Source organism: Hemitrygon akajei, unplaced genomic scaffold (assembly GCF_048418815.1).
Source record: "Hemitrygon akajei unplaced genomic scaffold, sHemAka1.3 Scf000037, whole genome shotgun sequence".
In the NCBI taxonomy this organism is placed as follows: Eukaryota; Metazoa; Chordata; class Chondrichthyes; order Myliobatiformes; family Dasyatidae; genus Hemitrygon; species Hemitrygon akajei.
Window position 1 is genome coordinate 4,114,218 of NW_027331923.1, and position 14,668 is coordinate 4,128,885.

At 46.1% G+C, this 14,668-nt stretch overlaps 1 long non-coding RNA gene across 1 annotated transcript; it reads right to left on the minus strand.

The window, feature by feature from the left end:
* Window positions 1–1,828: 1,828 nt before the first annotated feature.
* LOC140720169 (uncharacterized) lies at window positions 1,829–14,457 on the minus strand. The gene is made up of 2 exons (XR_012097115.1): window positions 14,395–14,457; window positions 1,829–2,157 (listed from the first exon to the last, which is right to left on the minus strand). It is a non-coding gene; the product is annotated as an uncharacterized lncRNA (long non-coding RNA).
* Between the last annotated feature and the right edge of the window lie 211 nt (window positions 14,458–14,668).

Sequence of the window (14,668 nt, forward strand, 5' to 3'; positions counted from 1 at the left end):
AATATTGTAGGGAATAAAAGCAGGTATCAGTGTGGTGACAGGGATTGTCAGGAAAATACACAAGTCCTTCATGTGCCCTGTGAGTGCAGACTCTGACTGACACAGGTCTTCCCCCTTCCGGATCAGCAACTCTCACTGTTGTTAGAGGCAGAAGAGGGGAGTGGTCGTGATCGGGGACTGAATCATCAGGGGAGCAGACAGGAGAATCTATTGATGTGAACGGGACACCCGAATGGTATGTTGCCTCCTGGGTGCCAGGGTCAGGGATGCCTCGAATCGTGTCCGCAGCATTTTAGAGAGGGAGGGAAAAGAGCCAGATATCTTGGTAAATTTGTGACAATGACATTGGAAGTAAAAGAAAAGGGGTCCTGAAAATAGAATTTGGAGAGCTTGGTAGAAAGCTCTGAAGCAGCACCCCCAGGGTTGTAATTTCTGGATTGCTGCCTGTGCCACGTGCTGGTGAGGGTAGAAACAGGATAATTTGACAGATAAACATGGCTGAGAAGATGGTGCTGGGGACAGGGATTCAGGTTCTTGGATCATTGGGATCTGTTCTGGTGGAGGAATGACCTGCTCAAAAGGGACCCGAGGGAGAACAATATTCTCACAGAGAGGTTTGATAGAGCTGTTGGGGAGGGTCTGAACTAATTTGGTGGGGGGGGGGGTGCATGGGAACTGGAGTGAAGGGATAGGACTGATGGTAAAATGCAATGATAGCGTGCAGTCAGACTGTCAGATAGGGCGGACAGATGAGAGGAGAAAATTGCAGCCAGCAGGGTGAGTATCAGTGCATTAGGGATACAGAATTAAAAAGGGTAGCAGATACAGTACACAAAGTGTTATATCTCAATGCATGGAGTATGAGAAATAAGATGGATGATCTTGTTGCACTATTACAGATTGTCAGGTATGATGTTGTGGCCATCACGGAATCGTGGCTGAAGGATGGTTGTAGTTGGGAGCTGAATGTTCAAGGTTACACAATGTATCGCTGTTATAGGAAGGTCGGGTGAGGGGGTAGCGTGGCTCTGTTGGTAAATCAGCAGCAAGATGCGACATAGGATTGGAAGATGTTGAATCTTGTGGGTTGAGGTAAGGAACTGCAAAAGTAAAAATGACACCGACAGCAGTCATATACAGGCCTCCCAACAGTCAGTGGGTTGAGGCCCACAGATTACAGCTGGAAATAGAAAAGGCTGATGAAAAGGACAATGTTATGATAATCATGGGAGATTTCAACATGTTGGTCAATTGGGAAAATCAGGTTGGTAAAGGATCTCAAGAGAGTGAGTTTGTCGAATGCAATGTGATTGCTTTCTAGAGCAGTTTGTCGTTGAGCCTACTCGGGGAACAGCTCTACTGGATTGGGTGTTATGTATTGAACCAGAGGTGAGTAGTTAAAAGAAACCTTAGGAAGCAGTGCTCACAACATGACTGAGTTCAACTTGAAATCTGATAAGGAGAAAGTGAAGTCTGACATTGTAGTATTTCAGAGAAGTGAAAGAAATTACAGTGGTCTGAGAGAGGAGTTGGCCAAAGCAAATTGGAAGGAGATGCTGGCAGGGATCAGAGCAGAGCAGAAATGGTGTCAGTTTCTGGCAAAATGAGGAAGGTGAAGGATAGATGTATTCCAAAAACAAATAAATACTAAAATGGCAAAATAGTAAAACCGTGGCTGACAAGGGAAGACAAGTTAATGCAAAGGCAAAAGAGAGGGCATACAACTAAACAAAAATTAGTAGGAAGACAAAGGATTGGGAAGCTTTTAAATATCTACAGAGAGAAACTAAAAGGATGATTGGGCGGGAAAAAATAAACAAGAAATTGATTTGAATTGAATTGACTTTATTACTTACATCCTTCATATACATGAGGATTAAAAATCTTTACGTTACGTCTCCATGTAAATGTGCAATGTGCAATTTATAGTAATTTATGATGAATAATATGTACAACATGCTGGTTAATATAACATAGAAATACAGTTGTGTCAGCATGAGTTAAGTCTGATGGCCTGGTTTAAGAAGCTGTCCCGGAGCCTGTTGCTCCTGGCTTTTATGCTGCGGTACCGTATCCCGGATGGTAGCAACTGGTACAGTTTGTGGTTGGGGTGACTCTGGTCTCCAAAGATCCTTCAGGCCCTTTTTACACACCTGTCTTTGTAAAACAAGTTAGCAAACAATATCAAATTGTTTTTCAAGTATTGTAAAAAAATAAAACAGAGATGAGAGTGGATAAAGGACCAGTAGAAAATGAGGCCGGATAAATAATAATGCGGGATAAAGAGATGGCAGATAAACCAAATATTTTGCACCAGTCTTCACCATGGAAGACACTAGCAGTGTGCCCGGTGTTGAAGAGTGCGAGGGAAGAGAAGTGAGTGCAGTTACTGTTACAAAGGAGAAGGTGGAGGACACTCGCACTGTGCCCGGTGTTGAAGAGTGTGAGGGAAGAGAAGTGAGTGCAGTTACTGTTACAAAGGAGAAGGTGGAGGACACTCACACTGTGCCCGGTGTTGAATGGTGCGAGGGAAGAGAAGTGAGTGCAGTTACTGTTACAAAGGAGAAGGTGGAGGACACTCGCACTGTGCCCGGTGTTGAAGAGTGCGAGGGAAGAGAAGTGAGTGCAGTTACTGTTACAAAGGAGAAGGTGCTCAGTGGCTGGAGTTTATGCGAGAAGTGAGGAAGGTGCAAGACAGATATATTCCAAAAAAGGAGAAATTTTCAAATGGAAAAAGGATGCGTCCGTGGCTGACAAGAGAAGTGAAAGCCAAAGTAAAAGCAAAGGAGAGGGCATTCAAGGAAGCAAAAATTAGTGGGAAGATAGAGGATTGGGAAGTTTTTAAAAGCTTACAAAAGGAAACTAAGAAGGCCATTAAGAGTGAAAAGATGAACTATGAAAGGAAGCTAGCAAATAATATCAAAGAAGATACTAAAAGCATTTTCAAGTATATAAAGAGTAAAAAATAGGTGAGAGTGGATATAGGACCAATAGAAAATCATGCTGGAGAAATTGTAATGGGAGATAAGGAGATGGCTGAGGAACTGAACGAGTATTTTCATCAGCCCTCACTGAGGAAGATATCAGCAGTATTCCGGACACTCAAGGGTGTCAGGGAAGAGAAGTGTGCGCAGTCTCAATTACGACAGAGAAAGTACTCAGGAAGCTGAATAGTCTAAGGGTAGATGAATCTCCAGGTCCAGATGGAATGCAACCTTGTGTTTTGAAGGAGGTAGCTGTGGAGATCGCGGAGCAATGATCTTTCAAAAGTCAATAGATTCTGGCATGGTTCCGGAGGAGTGGAAGATTGTAAATGCCACTCTGGTATTTAAGAAGGGGGCAAGGAAGCAAAAAGTGCTTTATGGACCTGTTAGCTTGAGAAATGGTTGGGAAGTTTCTGGAGTCAATTGTCAAGGATGAGGTTACGGAGTATCTGGAGGCATATGACAAGATAGGACAAACTCAGCATGGTTTCCTTAAAGGAAAATCCTGCCTGACAAACCCATTGAAATTTTTTGAGGAGATTACAAGTAGGCTAGACAAGGGAGATGCAGTGGATGTTGTGTATTTGGATTTTCAGAAGGCCTTTGACAAGGTGCCTCACATGAGGTTGCTAAACAAGATAAGAGCCCATGGAATTACGGGAAAGTTACATATGTGGATAGAGCGTTGGCTGATTGGGAGGAAACACAGAGAGGGAATAAAGGGATCCCATTCTGGTTGGCTGCCAGTTACCAGTGGTGTTCCACAGGGGTCCGTGTTGGGGCCACTTCTTTTTACGTTGTATATCAACGATTTGGATTATGGAATAGATGGCTTTGTGGCTAAGTTTGCTGATGATACAAAGATAGGTGGAGGGGAGGGTAGTGCTGAGGAAACAGAGAGTCTATAGAGAGACTTGGATTGATTAGGAGAATGGTCAAAGAAGTGGCAAATGAAATACAATGTTGAAAAGTGTATGGTCATGCACGTTGGTAGAAGAAATAAATGGGCAGACTATTATTTAAATGGAGAGAGAATTCAAAGTTCTGAGATGCAATGGGACTTGGGAGTGCTCGTGCAGGTTGAGTCGGTGGCGAAGAAGGTGAATGCAATGTTGACATTCATTTCTAGAGGAATAGAGTATAGGAGCAAGGAAGTGATGCTGAGGCTCTAAAAGGAACTGGTAAGACCTCACTTGGAATACTGTGTGCAGTTTTGGGCTCCTTATTTAAGAAAGGATGTTCTGACATTGGAGAGGGTTCAGAGAAGATTCGCTAGAATGATTCCGGGAATGAGAGGGTTAACATATGAGGAACCTTTGACCGCTCTTGGACTGTACTCCGTGGAGTTTAGAAGAATGAGGGTAACCTCACAGAAACATTTCGAATGTTAAAAGGCATGGACAGAGTGGATGTGGCAAAGTTGTTTCCTATGGTGGGGGAGTCTAGTACAAGAGAGCATGACTTAAGGATTGAAGGACACCCATTCAGAACAGAGATGCGAAGAAATTTTTTTAGCCAGAGGGTGGTGAATCTGTGAATTTCTTGCGGCAATGGAAGCCAAGTCATTGGGTGTATTTAAGACAGAGATTGATAGGTATCTGAGTAGCCAGGGCATCAAAGGTCATGGTGAGAAGGTGGGGGAGTGGGACTAAATGTGAGAATGGATCAGCTCATGATAAAATGGTGAGCAGATTCGAAGGGCCGAAGGGCCGGCTTCTGCTGCTTTGTCTTATGGTCTTATTTGAAAGCACCAGTATACGTAATAAGGATCTTGTAGCACAGGTAGAGTTTGGCAGGTACAAACTTAGGCAGCTACGACTTTGGTCGAAGGAATAAAGACATAGACAATTCTGTAAACAGGGCGAAAATTCAAAAATCAGAGGTGCAAAGGGACATGGGTGTCCTTGTGCAGGATTCCCTGGAGGTTAACTTGCAGTTTGTGTCAGTGGTAAGATTGGCAAACTCAATGTTTGCTTTCATTTCGAGAGGATTAGAGTACAAGAGCAAGGATGTAATTCTGAGGTTTTAATAAGGCATTGGTCAGACCACACTTGGAGTGTTGTGAGCAGTTTTGGTCCCTTCTATTGGAAAACATGTGCTGGCATTGGAGGGGGTGCTGAAGATTCACAAGAATGATTCCGGGAATGAAAGAGTTAACATATGAGGAGTGTTTGTTGGTTCCGGGCCTGTACTCACGCGAGTTTAGAAGAATGGTTGATTTATTATCCCTCTCAACCCTATTCTCCTGCCTCCTCCCCGTAACTTTTGAGACACTGACTAATCAAGAAGTTTACTTATTAACTTCTGCTTTAAAAATCAAACAGGAGAAAATCTGCAGATGCTGGTAATCCAAGCTACACAGGTCCTGATGAAGGGTCTCATCAGACCTTTCTGACTCCTGTCTGGAGAGAGAGATGATTTTGGGAGGATGTGGGTGGGTCGAGAACGGTAAGCACAGCCTCCGACTATAGGGATGTCCATTTAGGACAGAGATGACGAGGAATTCCTTTATCCACAGGATAGTGAATCTGCCACAGGCAGCTGTGGAGGCCAAATAATTGAGTATATTTAAAGCAGAGTAACACACACAAATTGTTGGGGGAACAGCAGGCCGGGAAGTTTCTATGGAAAAGAATAAACAGTCCACGGTTTAGACTGAAACACTTCATCAGGACCTGTGTTGCTTAAGGGTTCCTGCAAATTCATCCCCTGTACTAATGAGGGGCTGCGAGGGATGGGGTTCTGGGAAAGGGGACAAAGCCATCCTCATCTCCCATCTTTGCCCCCTCCAGCTTCACATTACGTCTACACACACAGTTCACCCACGGGTTTTGCACCCCTCCCCCTCCTGGTTCAATCTGCCTTTCATCTCTCCCCTACTGGTTCCCATTATCACCTCCTTTACTGTCTCAAACCATCACACTCACGAATGAATGTGAAGATTGAATGACGGGCCTGTTCCTGTGCTGTACTGCTCTATGTTCTCTGTTCCCAGTTTCGAAGAATGAGAGGAGATCTCATGGAAACACAAAATTCTTTCAGGGGGCAACAGGCAGGAGTGAGGGAGGATGTTTCCCCTGTCCAGCGGAAAACCCTTGTGGAGACATCTGCTTTTGTCGAATCAAAGGTTCGTGCCGGCCACCCGACCGCGCCTGAGGCCCAGCGGCCTTTCCCTCTGTCCCGGGGCTCCGCTGCCCGAGTCTCCCCCGATCCCCGGGGCCGGGCGGCCCGAGTCTTCCCCCCGATCCCCGGGGCCGCGCTGCCCGAGTCTCCCCCCCGATCCACGGGGCCGCGCTGCCCGAGTCTTCCCCCCCCCCCCCCGATCCCCGGGGCCGCGCTGCCCGAGTCTCCCCCCGATCCCCGGGGCCGCGCTGCCCGAGTCTCCCCCCGATCTCCGGGGCCGCGCTGCCCGAGTCTCCCCCCGATCCCCGGGGCCGCGCTACCCGAGTCTCCCCCCCGATCCCCGGGGCCGCGCTACCCGAGTCTCCCCCCCGATCCCCGGGGCCGCGCGGCCCGAGTCTCCCCACCCCCGATCCCCGTGGCCGCGCTGCCCGAGTCTCCCCCCGATCCCCGGGGCCGCGCGGCCCGAGTCTCCCCCTCCCCCGATCCCCGGGGCCGCGCTGCCCGAGTCTCCCCCCGATCCCCTGGGGCCGCGCTGCCCGAGTCTCCCCCCGATCTCCGGGGCCGCGCTGCCCGAGTCTCCCCCCCGATCCCCGGGGCCCGCGCTGCCCGAGTCTCCCCCCGATCCCCTGGGGCCGCGCTGCCCGAGTCTCCCCCCGATCCCCGGGGCCGCGCTGCCCGAGTCTCCCCCCCGATCCCCGGGGCCGCGCTGCCCGAGTCTCCCCCCAGATCCCCGGGGCCGCGCTGCCCGAGTCTCCCCCCGATCCCCGGGGCCGCGCTGCCCGAGTCTCCCCCCGATCCCCGCGGGCCGCGCTGCCCGAGTCTCCCCCCAGATCCCCGGGGCCGCGCTGCCCGAGTCTCCCCCCGATCCCCGGGGCCGCGCTGCCCGAGTCTCCCCCCAGATCCCCGGGGCCGCGCTGTCCGAGTCTCCCCCCGATCCCCGGGGCCGCGCTGCCCGAGTCTCCCCCCGATCCCCGGGGCCCCGCTGCCCGAGTCTCGACCCGATCCCCGGGGCCGCGCTGCCCGAGTCTCCCCCCGAACCCCGGGGCCGCGCTGCCCAAGTCTCCCCCGATCCCCGGGGCCGCGCTGCCCGAGTCTCCCCCCGAACCCCGGGGCCGCGCTGCCCGAGTCTCCCCCCGATCCCCGGGGCCGCGCCGCCCGAGTCTCTCCCCGATCCCCGGGGCCGCGCTGTCCGAGTCTCCCCCCGATCCCCGGGGCCGCGCTGTCCGAGTCTCCCCCCGATCCCCGGGGCCGCGCAGTCCGAGACTCCCCCCCGATCCCCGGGGCCGCGCCGCCCGAGTCTCCCCCGATCCCCGGGGCCGCGCTGCCCGAGTCTCCCCCCCCGATCCCCGGGACCGCGCTGTCCGAGTCTCCCCCCCGATCCCCGGGGCCGCGCTGTCCGAGTCTCCCCCCGATCCCCGGGACCGCGCTCCCCGAGTCTCCCCCCGATCCCCGGGGACTCTCTAATTCTCTGCTTCTCCCCCCAGTCTCTGTCTCCCTGGATGTGAAAACGGCGCATCCGTGTCTCGAGGTGTCTGAGGATCGGAAGAGTGTGAGACGGACCGGGACCCGGAGGAATCTCCCTGACACCGGGAAGAGATTCACAAACTGGATTTGTGTGCTGGGATCGGAGGGATTCACATTGGGGAGACATTACTGGGAGGTGGAGGTGACGGGGATTCGGGTCTGGTGTCTGGGAGTCGCCGCAGAGTCTGTGGAGAGGAAGGGATTGTTCAGTCTGAGTCCGGAGACCGGATTCTGGGTCATCAGGCGGGATGGTGACGTGTTACATCGGGATTGTGACGTGTCCCGTCTCGCTGCCGGTCCCATCCCCGGGAGGGTGGGAGTTTATCTCAGTTACGAGTCCGGGACAGTTTCATTTTACAACGCGGAGACCAAGTCCCATCTCCACACCTTCACTGGGAATAAATTCACGGGGAAACTTTATCCTCTCTTCGCGACCTGGGATGTAAACCAGTGGCTGAGAATCTGCTCCGGTTCCGCTCCGGGTCTGTAAACGGGTCGTGTCCCGGGACCGGCGTCAGGAGTAAAGTCCCTGTAAATATAAATGTGCGGAGAGTGCAGCTAAATACGTGGCTAAGGAGATGGTGCAGGAGGGAGGGCTTCATGTTTCTGGGCAATTGGGCTTTGTTCCCGGGAAGGTGGAGCCTGTTCCGACGGGACGGTTTGCCCCTGAACTGGAGGGGGACTAACATCCTTGCGGGTAGATTTCCCAGTGCTGCTCGGTGGGGGGGGGGGGGGGTAGAAAAGATTTGCAGAGGGAGGGGAACCAGAGTGTTAGAGCAGATAGTGAGGTGGAGGAGGATAAAGGTCATGCGAGGACTGCATGTATAGGCAGAAATCAAAGGTTTGTACATTAGGTTGTAAATTAATTTTCAGAGCTTTAGAAATTGTAGAAAATAAGGATTTCCAAAAAGATTTCGATGAAGAACATGACCAGAACATATGTGAAAAAGTGGCTACTTCAGTTTTACACCTATCGCAATAATTGTCTATGTTAGGAAATATTTTGGATAGTCTCTCCTTTGTTAAACAGTAACAGTGAACAATTTTAAATTGAATTAAACACTGATTGGCACATATCAAAGAAGAATTGACAATCTTCATTAACAAAGGTCATATTAAGTTCTCTCTCCCAATCTTGTTTAATTTTTAGTGATTAAGGGGATCTGTTTTTCTTTTTGGAGATTTATTTATTTTTATTTTCATTTATTTTGTGATTGTCGATTGATGACTTTTGAAGAGTTAATTAGCAAATATTCTCTCTCATACACACTTTCTGCAATATCTTCAGGTTAGACATTTTTTACAAAAATAATTATCTAAGTTTACATATATTAATCTGATTTGTTGGATACTGTTTTGAATATGATTCCTTCAGTAAGAGAATTTGTAATTCTCATTGATAGAATTTATAATTTATTTTTAATACATTAATACAAAAAGATAACCTCCCACCTAAGGTTTATACATGATAGAATTATTTGTTGTTTCAGACGTGATAGAGGGGGAGGGATGAAAGGGAGAGGAGTGGCATTACTAGTCAGGGAAAATATCACAGCTATGCGTAGACAGGACTGACCGGAGGGCTTGTCTACAGAGGCCATATGGGTGGAGCTGAGGAACGGGAAAGGTGTGACCACACTAATAGGGGTGTATTATAGACCGCCCAATAGTCAGAGAGAATTGGAGGAGCAAACCTGTATAAAGATAGTAGACCGATGTAAGAAACAGGAAGTTGTAATAGTAGGGGATTTTAACTTTCCACATATTGACTGGGACTCCCAAACTGTAATAGGGCTAGATGGCTTGGAGTGTGTGAAATGTTTTCAGGGAAGTTTTCTAAATCAATATATAGAGGTAGCTACAAGAGAGGATGCAATATTTGATCTCCTATTAGGAAACCAGACAGTCAGGTGACAGAAGTATGTGTAGGCGAACATTTTGGGTCCAGTGACCATAATATCATTAGTTTCACGTTAATTATGGATAAGGATGGGTCTGGTCCTCGAGTTGAGGTTCTAAATTGGAGAAGGGCCATTTTTGTGGAAATGAAAATGGATCTAGGAAGAGTGGATTAGGATAATTTTTTTTTCTGGCAAGGACGTGTTCAGTAAGTGGAAGGCCTTCAAAGGCGAAATTTTGAGAGTGCAGAGTTTGCATGTTCCTGCCAGGATTAAAGGCAAAGTTAACAGGCATAGGGAACCTTGGTTTTCAAGGGATATTGGTGATCTCGTTAAGAAAAAGAGAGAGGTGTATAGCAGGTAGAGGCAACAAAGAGCAAATGAGTATAGAAAACATAAGAAAATACTAAAGGAAATCAGGAAGGAAAAAAGACATGAGGTGGCTTTGGCAGATAATGTGAAGGAAAACCTGAAGGGATTCTGCAAGTATATTAAGAGTAAAAGGATAGTAAGGGACAAAATTGGTCCCCTAGAAGATCAGAGTAGTCGTCTATGTGTGGAGCCTCACGAGATGGCGGAGATCTTAAACAGTTTTTTTGCATCAGTATTTACTCAGGAAACTGGCATAGTGTATATGGAAGGAAGGGAAACAAGCAGTAGTGTCATGGAACATTTGTAGATTAAAGAGGAGGAGGTGCTTGCTGCTTTAAGGTAGATAAATCCCCCAGGCCTGACTTGATATTTCCTCGGATCTTGAGAGAGACTAGTGTAGAAATTGCAGGGGCCCTGACAGAAATATTTAAAATGTCCTCAGCCACGGGTGCAGTGCCGGAGGATTGGAGGGTAGCTCTTGTTGTTCCGTTGTTTAAAAAAGGCTCCAATAGTAAACCAGGTAATTACAGGCCAGTAAGCCTGACATCAGTAGTAGGTAAATTATTGGAAGATGTTCAGTGAGATCGGATTTACAACTATTTGGACAGCCAAGGGCTGATTAAGGATAGTCAGTATGGCTTTGTGCATGGTAGATCGTGTTTAATGAATCTTGAAGAGGTTTTCGAGGAGGTTACCAACAAAGTAGGTGAAGGAAAAGCTGTGGATGTTGTCTACATCAACTTTAGTAAGGCCTTTGACAAGGTCCCACATGGGAGGTTAGTTCAGAAAGTTCAGAGATGAGGTATCCATGGAGAGGTTGGAGAGATTGAAAGAGTTCAGAGATTTACTAGGATGTTGCCAGGTCTTCAGGAGTTGAGTTACAGGGAAAGATTGAACAGGTTAGGACTTTATTCCTTGAAGCGTAGAAGAATGAGGGGAGATTTGATAGAGGTTTACAAAATTATGGGGGGTATAGACAGAAAATGCGAGTAGGTTCTTTCCATTTAGATTAGGACAGATAAATACGAGAGGACATGGTTTTAGGGTGAAAGGGGAAAGCTTTAGGGGGAACATTAGGAGGATCTTCTTCACTCAGAGAGTGGTGGGAGTGTAGAACGAGCTGCCATCTGACATGGTAAATGCGGGCTCACTCTTAAGTTTTAAGAATAAATTGATAGATACCTGGATGGGAGAGGTTTGGAGGGTTATGGACTGGGTGCAGGTCAATGGGACGAGCGGAATAAAGTTTCCGCACAGACTAGAAGCGCCAAATGGCCTGTTTTCTGTGCTGTAGTGTTCTATGGTTCTATGGAGTGAAATAAACACGACATGAGAATTGTCGATCGATTAATTTTAACTCGTTCACCGAACAGAAACACCGGGGATTCAGCAGCAGCTGCGGGCGGCGGGTCCTGAGCTCCCCTGGGTCCTAAAGTCCACCCGTAATGAAACAGGTTAAATGGGACAAGTGGGGGCGGTGGGGTCCTGAGCTCCCCCAGGTCCTAAAGTCCACCCGTAATGAGACAGGTTAAATGGGACAAGTGGGGGCGGTGCTGAACGGAAAAGACAGTGAAGATTGTTCATTAAGTTCATCTGCCATTTCTTTGTCCCCCATTACTACTTCACCAGCATCATTTTCCAGTGGTCCAGTATCAACTCTCATCTCCCTTTCACTCTTCATGTAACTGAAAACTAAACTTTTAGTATCCTGATTTATATTATTGGCCAGTTTGCCCTCATATTTCATCTTTACCATTCTTATGGCTTTTTTCGTTGCCTTTTGTTGGATTTTAAGAGCATCCCAAGAATCCAACATCCCACTCACCTTTGCTACCCTATATGTCATTTCCTTAGGTTTAACACAATTATTACATGCCTTTTCCAGCTCAAACTGTGACTTGATTTAAAGTCACTCCCATAATTTAATAAAGTTTTTATCTGAAAACTATCTACCCTCACAAAGATTGTACTGAAGGCTGCATTTGATTTTTCTTCAGCCTTATACGCTTCACATTGAAATAGTATGTGTTTCGACAGTTTCATAATGGTAAAATGTACACGACACAGAATGAAGTTTTCCAATTAGTTACAAGGCATAATTAAGCATATTGTGGGCATTTCTATGTCATGTCAATATCATTCCTTCCCTTGTTTTAAGCCCTTCTTCTATAAACCCAACAGGTTTATGTATTCTGTAAAGGTGTCTGTCCTTATGTCCATTATCCTACGTCTTGCCATAAGCCCCTAATTCTTAACACTACCAACCCTTTAGCTTCTAATTTGCTAAGTGGAAGGTCTATATCCACAGCTTAACATTTAACAGCTTTTGGTGCTAAACAGTCAATCCCATCATTTCCCTCAACAGTGTGATGTGCAGGGCTCATAATGTGCAGACATATAAATCAAACTTTATATATGAAATACCGTTTGACAAGTTTCCAACAGTCAATCTGACCTACTGCCAGAATGACCTGTTTAAGACTCATCAAAACTGAAATGTATTCTGAGCAAATTATAAGGACCAATTTCCTCCACCCACTGTAAGCCTAAACTTTTGGCAAAGAATTCTGCTTTCTATGCTGATAAATGACATAAGTCATTTCTTTATCATTACCTGCAATTCAGGCACACAAAAACAGCCACACCAACATCCCCAGTTAACTTATCTTTTGATTCATCTGTAAAAATGGTTACTGTATGATAATAAATTTCATTAATATACTGATGAACCAACAGACTCTCAGGCAGAACCGAATCCGATTGTGTAACCTAAAATCAACTGAAGTCATTGGAAAAAACAAGGTGGGGTTATAGAGAAAGCTACAGTGGGACATATTGTACCAGCCACCCAAAACAAAAAACACTCTTCTTGTGATGTCCCCAACCATCCTCCAGCACACCTTTAACAGGATGATCATTTCCTTGCCCCCGCAAATTAATCCAGTATGTTGACATCAACTTGAACCTCTGTTACTTTGAGGGCAATTGTCCCATTGCAATCAGTAAAGCCAAAACAGGAGACAACATTACTGCACTAGAAAACAATCTTAAAGTCTGTCATTGTATCACATACAAACATTTTTAATTTGAAGATGAAGCTGATCCATAAGCCACACAGACATAATCAAGAACAGATCCAATTAAACAAATATAATTGGTCAACAAAGATTTTCAAGTTGCACCCAAGAATACCCACATAGATGGATTTAAAGCTCCTTTACATATATCAATTATTTTATTGCTAGGTGCTTCCACGTCAGCTTATTATCCATCCACATAGTGAGAAATCTTACCACTGACACTTCAAGATATTAATCATATAATTTAAAATCAAGTGCAAGCCTATTAATGTTTGTAAACCACGTAATGTGTTTTAACGACTGAAAGCTTAAAATCCTCATCAATCTGCTCACTGTTTGACCTATTAATTGTAAATTGCAATCAATACCTCTAACTATAAAGCTACATCATCTGTATATTGTGACTTTCCCATCTCAGAGAAAATATCATTAATCATAATATTAAATAATGAAGGGCTACAAATACTGCCTTGTGGGATCCCATTCTCTATCTCATAGAAACACAAACATAACATAGTCCATCCAAAAAAAACTCAAAAAAATTATACAATATCCCCCTCACTCCTAATATAATCAAAAGTCCTTTCTTCCATATCATTTCCCTTTTCAGTATCAAGAAATACTGCTATTACAACATCTTTATTTAATTGTGCTTTCCGAATATCATCTTCCAAACCTAAAACTGAATCTAATGTCATTTCACCCTTCCAAAATCCACTCTAATAAAACACTTTATCATCACTCTTTCCAAAATATTACTCAAGCGCTTGATTACCATACATTCCATAAGTTTACATAAATGAGACATTCACGATATAGGCCCTTAATTAGAAGGATCAAATGGAGATCTGCCAGGTTTCAGAATAGGCACTACTATTTCCATTTTCCATGAGGAAAGTAAATGCACAATTCAAACATTTAATATTTTCACAAAAGCGAATTATATACAATTACAATTTCAAATATCACTCTTTCCTGGGGACACCAGACCTGCATTATTAATAGACTTCTTAAATTCATACAAAGAAATCTCTCCATCAGTGATACTATCATTGCTACAGCTGACTTCCAGCACATCAGGGTATTCACTGAAAAACATATCCCTACATTGTTTAACTTCTTCACTTAAATTATCCTGATTGTGAATCTCAACAAATGACCCAGCCAGTAACACAACCTTCCCTGTTTCAGTAACAATCATTTTGCCCTCATTAATCAACACTAGAATATTATGATCCCCACAAATCCCCCCATTTTCTAAATCATATCCCAAACAATTCCAAGTTTGATATCCCTTCCGATATTATCTCCATATAACCTCCAGTAAATCACCTACATCCTCACCACGGCCTTTGCCCTTTTATTATAAATAATGTAACTCGGAGACTGATGCACCATCACATAAAAACTCACATTTCTCCCAATTTGCTTCCTGTCCCGTTATAAATCCAAATCCAAACTCATAAGGTCAGGAAGGCTGACTGACGTTCACATAAACTAATCACCCTCCGAGTTCCCATTTGAGCGACAGTCTCTACAGCCAATGACATCAGGGGTCAGTGTAAAGTCTGAGCTACGATAGGCTGGAGGAAATCGGCCCATAATGAGACCCTCCTCTTCCGTTGCATCGTCATGGCGGAGATCAGCGATTCGCTTCTGTCGGTGTCGCCGGCCTCGGCGCCCACAA